The sequence below is a fragment of the Drosophila grimshawi genome, unplaced genomic scaffold, assembly GCF_018153295.1.
Source record: "Drosophila grimshawi isolate 15287-2541.00 unplaced genomic scaffold, ASM1815329v1 contig_706, whole genome shotgun sequence".
Lineage (NCBI taxonomy): Eukaryota > Metazoa > Arthropoda > Insecta > Diptera > Drosophilidae > Drosophila > Drosophila grimshawi.
Window position 1 is genome coordinate 37501 of NW_025063536.1, and position 7500 is coordinate 45000.

General features: G+C 31.7%; 1 non-coding gene across 1 annotated transcript in view; it reads right to left on the reverse strand.

Moving 5' to 3' along the window:
• Positions 1 to 5346: 5346 nt before the first annotated feature.
• LOC122322783 overlaps positions 5347 to 7500 on the reverse strand; it is a 3958-nt gene continuing 1804 nt past the window's right edge. The window contains exon 1 of the ribosomal RNA XR_006246849.1: positions 5347 to 7500. This exon is cut by the window's right edge and continues 1804 nt beyond it. This is a non-coding gene — a ribosomal RNA (large subunit ribosomal RNA).

Below are 7500 nucleotides of genomic sequence, written 5' to 3' on the forward strand. Positions count from 1 at the left end.
TACTTTTTCTCATATGACTTGCCTTGCGCGACACCACTCCATATATAGGTTTTTGAACACCATCTCTTTAAGCATGATACTTTTTTCAAATGCTACCACCCAACATTAATTCTTCATGTATTAAATTAAATATAATACAAGATTAACTTCATTATTTCATAATTTGCCCAGTAAATTATCCATGCCGGCAAGACAATACTCCACAGTCATATTATTTTGTTACTTTTACTCTTTCTCATATGACTTGCCTTGCGCGACACCACTCCATATATAGGTTTTTGAACACCATCTCTTTAAGCATGATACTTTTTTCAAATGCTACCACCCAACATTAATTCTTCATGTATTAAATTAAATATAATACAAGATTAACTTCATTTTTTCATAATTTGCCCAATAAATTATCCATGCCGGCAAGACAATACTCCACAGTCATATTATTTTGTTACTTTTACTTTTTCTCATATGACTTGCCTTGCGCGACACCACTCCATATATAGGTTTTTGAACACCATCTCTTTAAGCATGATACTTTTTTTCAAATGCTACCACCCAACATTAATTCTTCATGTATTAAATAAAATATAATACAAGATTAACTTCATTTTTTCATAATTTGCCCAATAAATTATCCATGCCGGCAAGACAATACTCCACAGTCATATTATTTTGTTACTTTTACTTTTTCTCATATGACTTGCCTTGCGCGACACCACTCCATATATAGGTTTTTGAACACCATTTCCTTAAGAATGATACTTTTTTCAAATGCAACCACTCACTATTAATTCTTCATGTATTAATTTAAATATAACACACGAATAACTTAAATATTTAATAATTTGAACTATAATTGACGGCTGCCGGCAAGACAATACTCCACAATCATGTGATTTCCATATATAATTTTGTCTATAGCAAACATTTTTTATTGTAGTAGAGTTGTTCCATACGTTATTACCCAACATTTATTTTACATGTTAAATTCTATTATATCACATTGTTTGTGTCATATGTTATTATCTAACATGTAATTTATATGTTTCATGATATTATTTGACATTTTGTATTGGAAAACACTGAATTGAATTTCATAACATTTCATAATTTGCCCAATAAATGACCCATGCCGGCAAGACAATACTCCACAGTCATATTATTTTGTTACTTTTACTTTTTCTCATATGACTTGCCTTGCGCGACACCACTCCATATATAGGTTTTTGAACACCATTTCCTTAAGAATGATACTTTTTTCAAATGCAACCACTCACTATTAATTCTTCATGTATTAATTTAAATATAACACACGAATAACTTAAATATTTAATAATTTGAACTATAATTGACGGCTGCCGGCAAGACAATACTCCACAATCATGTGATTTCCATATATAATTTTGTCTATAGCAAACATTTTTTATTGTACTAGAGTTGTTCCATACGTTATTACCCAACATTTATTTTACATGTTAAATTCTATTATATCACATTGTTTGTGTCATATGTTATTATCTAACATGTAATTTATATGTTTCATGATATTATTTGACATTTTGTATTGGAAAACACTGAATTGAATTTCATAACATTTCATAATTTGCCCAATAAATGACCCATGCCGGCAAGACAATACTCCACAGTCATATTATTTTGTTACTTTTACTTTTTCTCATATGACTTGCCTTGCGCGACACCACTCCATATATAGGTTTTTGAACACCATTTCCTTAAGAATGATACTTTTTTCAAATGCAACCACTCACTATTAATTCTTCATGTATTAATTTAAATATAACACACGAATAACTTAAATATTTAATAATTTGAACTATAATTGACGGCTGCCGGCAAGACAATACTCCACAATCATGTGATTTCCATATATAATTTTGTCTATAGCAAACATTTTTTATTGTAGTAGAGTTGTTCCATACGTTATTACCCAACATTTATTTTACATGTTAAATTCTATTAGATCACATTGTTTGTGTCATATGTTATTATCTAACATGTAATTTATATGTTTCATGATATTATTTGACATTTTGTATTGGAAAACACTGAATTGAATTTCATAACATTTCATAATTTGCCCAATAAATGACCCATGCCGGCAAGACAATACTCCACAGTCATATTATTTTGTTACTTTTACTTTTTCTCATATGACTTGCCTTGCGCGACACCACTCCATATATAGGTTTTTGAACACCATTTCCTTAAGAATGATACTTTTTTCAAATGCAACCACTCACTATTAATTCTTCATGTATTAATTTAAATATAACACACGAATAACTTAAATATATAATAATTTGAACTATAATTGACGGCTGCCGGCAAGACAATACTCCACAATCATGTGATTTCCATATATAATTTTGTCTATAGCAAACATTTTTTATTGTACTAGAGTTGTTCCATACGTTATTACCCAACATTTATTTTACATGTTAAATTCTATTATATCACATTGTTTGTGTCATATGTTATTATCTAACATGTAATTTATATGTTTCATGATATTATTTGACATTTTGTATTGGAAAACACTGAATTGAATTTCATAACATTTCATAATTTGCTCAATAAATTATCCATGCCGGCAAGACAATACTCCACAGTCATATTATTTTGTTACTTTTACTCTTTCTCATATGACTTGCCTTGCGCGACACCACTCCATATAAAGGTTTTTGAACACCATCTCTTTAAGCATGATACTTTTTTCAAATGCTACCACCCAACATTAATTCTTCATGTATTAAATTAAATATAATACAAGATTAACTTCATTATTTCATAATTTGCCCAATAAATTATCCATGCCGGCAAGACAATACTCCACAGTCATATTATTTTGTTACTTTTACTCTTTCTCATATGACTTGCCTTGCGCGACACCACTCCATATAAAGGTTTTTGAACACCATCTCTTTAAGCATGATACTTTTTTCAAATGCTACCACTCACTATTAATTCTTCATGTATTAATTTAAATATAATACAAGATTAACTTCATTTTTTCATAATTTGCCCAATAAATTATCCATGCCGGCAAGACAATACTCCACAGTCATATTATTTTGTTACTTTTACTTTTTCTCATATGACTTGCCTTGCGCGACACCACTCCATATATAGGTTTTTGAACACCATCTCTTTAAGCATGATACTTTTTTCAAATGCTACCACCCAACATTAATTCTTCATGTATTAAATAAAATATAATACAAGATTAACTTCATTTTTTCATAATTTGCCCAATAAATTATCCATGCCGGCAAGACAATACTCCACAGTCATATTATTTTGTTACTTTTACTTTTTCTCATATGACTTGCCTTGCGCGACACCACTCCATATATAGGTTTTTGAACACCATTTCCTTAAGAATGATACTTTTTTCAAATGCAACCACTCACTATTAATTCTTCATGTATTAATTTAAATATAACACACGAATAACTTAAATATATAATAATTTGAACTATAATTGACGGCTGCCGGCAAGACAATACTCCACAATCATGTGATTTCCATATATAATTTTGTCTATAGCAAACATTTTTTATTGTAGTAGAGTTGTTCCATACGTTATTACCCAACATTTATTTTACATGTTAAATTCTATTATATCACATTGTTTGTGTCATATGTTATTATCTAACATGTAATTTATATGTTTCATGATATTATTTGACATTTTGTATTGGAAAACACTGAATTGAATTTCATAACATTTCATAATTTGCCCAATAAATGACCCATGCCGGCAAGACAATACTCCACAGTCATATTATTTTGTTACTTTTACTTTTTCTCATATGACTTGCCTTGCGCGACACCACTCCATATATAGGTTTTTGAACACCATTTCCTTAAGAATGATACTTTTTTCAAATGCAACCACTCACTATTAATTCTTCATGTATTAATTTAAATATAACACACGAATAACTTAAATATTTAATAATTTGAACTATAATTGACGGCTGCCGGCAAGACAATACTCCACAATCATGTGATTTCCATATATAATTTTGTCTATAGCAAACATTTTTTATTGTAGTAGAGTTGTTCCATACGTTATTACCCAACATTTATTTTACATGTTAAATTCTATTATATCACATTGTTTGTGTCATATGTTATTATCTAACATGTAATTTATATGTTTCATGATATTATTTGACATTTTGTATTGGAAAACACTGAATTGAATTTCATAACATTTCATAATTTGCCCAATAAATGACCCATGCCGGCAAGACAATACTCCACAGTCATATTATTTTGTTACTTTTACTTTTTCTCATATGACTTGCCGTGCGCGACACCACTCCATATATAGGTTTTTGAACACCATTTCCTTAAGAATGATACTTTTTTCAAATGCAACCACTCACTATTAATTCTTCATGTATTAATTTAAATATAACACACGAATAACTTAAATATTTAATAATTTGAACTATAATTGACGGCTGCCGGCAAGACAATACTCCACAATCATGTGATTTCCATATATAATTTTGTCTATAGCAAACATTTTTTATTGTAGTAGAGTTGTTCCATACGTTATTACCCAACATTTATTTTACATGTTAAATTCTATTATATCACATTGTTTGTGTCATATGTTATTATCTAACATGTAATTTATATGTTTCATGATATTATTTGACATTTTGTATTGGAAAACACTGAATTGAATTTCATAACAATTCCAAGTCTCATGAGTGTAAATTTTATTAATCGGTTTATTATTATTATGCAATATCAAATAAAATATAAACTTCTATTTCACACTAAATATAACATTTATGTTTAAGAGTGTAAATTTTTCATTCGCATATTACTGTTCTCCATTGATTGAATTATAATATATTTTTAATATGATTTCATATATTTATTTTTTTGTGTTTTCTACTATTGCCTTTCGCAGTTATCATATATATATATATATATATATATATATATATATATATATACTCATATATATAATAAAATGTGTGTTCTTCTTTCTCTGTTTTGTTTAAAACAATTTAATTTCTTTATTCCTTTCAATAACAATTCAATTATTCTGAAAAGAATGTTATTTATAAAATAACATAAATTTTGTATTGCATCATCAAAAAGCTTTTTGTATATAACATTTTCTTAAGGTCCGGTCCACACATTATCAACTTACAAAGAAATATATAAAATATCATAAGTAAATTAACAAATATGGCACCTTTAAACAACTCATACAATATATATATATATATATGTTTTAGTTGGTGTTTAACAACCATAACACACATATTATATTTTATATTTGTTGTTTTATTAACATTTTCGAATCATCAAGCAAAGGATAAGCTTCAGTGGATCGCAGTATGGCAGCTGCTCAACCACTTACAACACCTTGCCTGTTACAAAAGTCGTTTACAATTGATTCTAGGCTTTGTCATTGTATTAAATAATGTTTAAATATGTAACTAGCACGGCATCAGGTGATCATAGATCCTCCCAATTTACTATGTTACAAATAACATTGGCATCACATCCATTGTCGTTTATAAAATAAATTATAAACTTTTAATGGTTTAGAAGCCATACAATGCAAATTGCCCCTTATTTATCATTGCAGTCCAGCACGGATACGACCTTAGAGGCGTTCAGGCATAATCCAACGGACGTAGCGTCATACCACTGTTCGCTCGAACAAGTATTGTGCCATTGGTCCGTACCTGCGGTTCCTCTCGTACTACGCAGGAATGCTGTCGCAACAACGTTTTGTCATTAGTAGGGTAAAACTAACCTGTCTCACGACGGTCTAAACCCAGCTCACGTTCCCTTGCATGGGTGAACAATCCAACGCTTGGTGAATTTTGCTTCACAATGATAGGAAGAGCCGACATCGAAGGATCAAAAAGCGACGTCGCTATGAACGCTTGGCCGCCACAAGCCAGTTATCCCTATGGTAACTTTTCTGACACCTCTTGTTAAAAACTCTTTAAACCAAAAGGATCGATAGGCCGAGCTTTTGCTGTCCCTGTGTGTACTGAACACCGAGATCAAGTCAGCATTTGCCCTTTTGCTCTATGTGTGGTTTCTGTCCGCACTGAGCTGGCCTTGGGACACCTCCGTTATTATTTGAGAGATGTACCGCCCCAGTCAAACTCCCTACCTGGCAATGTCCTTGAATTGGATCATACCTGAGTAATTGGAGTTATACCAAATTTTTAAATCAAAAATACATAAATGCATTTTCTTATTAAAGAATTTGTTTGCGATTATATAACAAACTCGTGATACTTTGATCAAGAAGCTTGCATCAAAACCCAATACCATAAGATATAATAAATACATCCGTATAATGGCTAGGAAATGATACACGTTCCATTTAATCAAGTAAGTAAGGAAACAATAAGAGTAGTGGTATTTCATTGTCGATACCAAACCGAAGTCTAATATCTCCCACTTATTCTACACCTCTTATGTCTCCTTACACTGCCAGATTAGAGTCAAGCTCAAAAGGGTCTTCTTTCCCCGCTAATTATTCCAAGCCCGTTCCCTTGGCTGTGGTTTCGCTAGATAGTAGATAGGGACAGTAGGAATCTCGTTAATCCATTCATGCGCGTCACTAATTAGATGACGAGGCATTTGGCTACCTTAAGAGAGTCATAGTTACTCCCGCCGTTGACCCGCGCTTACTTGAATTTCTTCACTTTGACATTCAGAGCACTGGGCAGAAATCACATTGTGTCAACACCCGCTAGGGCCATCACAATGCTTTGTTTTAATTAGACAGTCGGATTCCCCAAGTCCGTGCCAGTTCTGAATTGATTGTTAATTGATAATCGTTATAATTTAAAAGAACTAATCAGTTGCCCAATTAGTATTCTTAAAAATTTTAGCAAGAAAGTTCCACAATTGGCTACGTAACTAAACTATCCGGGGAACAAGAATCTACCATAAATGATAGAAACCCTATTTACCCAGAACGAGCACATAAACCATGTTATTGTTTCCCAATCAAGCCCGACTATCTCAATCTTCAGAGCCAATCCTTATCCCGAAGTTACGGATCTAATTTGCCGACTTCCCTTACCTACATTATTCTATCGACTAGAGACTCTTCACCTTGGAGACCAGCTGCGGATATTGGTACGGCCTGTTGAGAAGTTTGCGTATCCCCACCATAAATTTTCAAGGTCCGAGGAGAAAATATCGACACAACAGTATATGTCATGCTCTTCTAGCCCATCTACCATATCTCTCTGCGAAAGACTTCCATGGTAGTACGGCTATAAAACAGAAAAGAAAACTCTTCCGATACCTCTCGACGGCTTCTTTATGGTCGTTCCTGTTGCCAGGATGAGCACGAGGCCCATATTTAATAACAAACGGATACTCAACAGGTTACGGAATTGGAACCGTATTCCCTTTCGTTCAAAATTATTCAAGTGTATAAAAATCGGTATGATGCAAAATATATTTTGATTT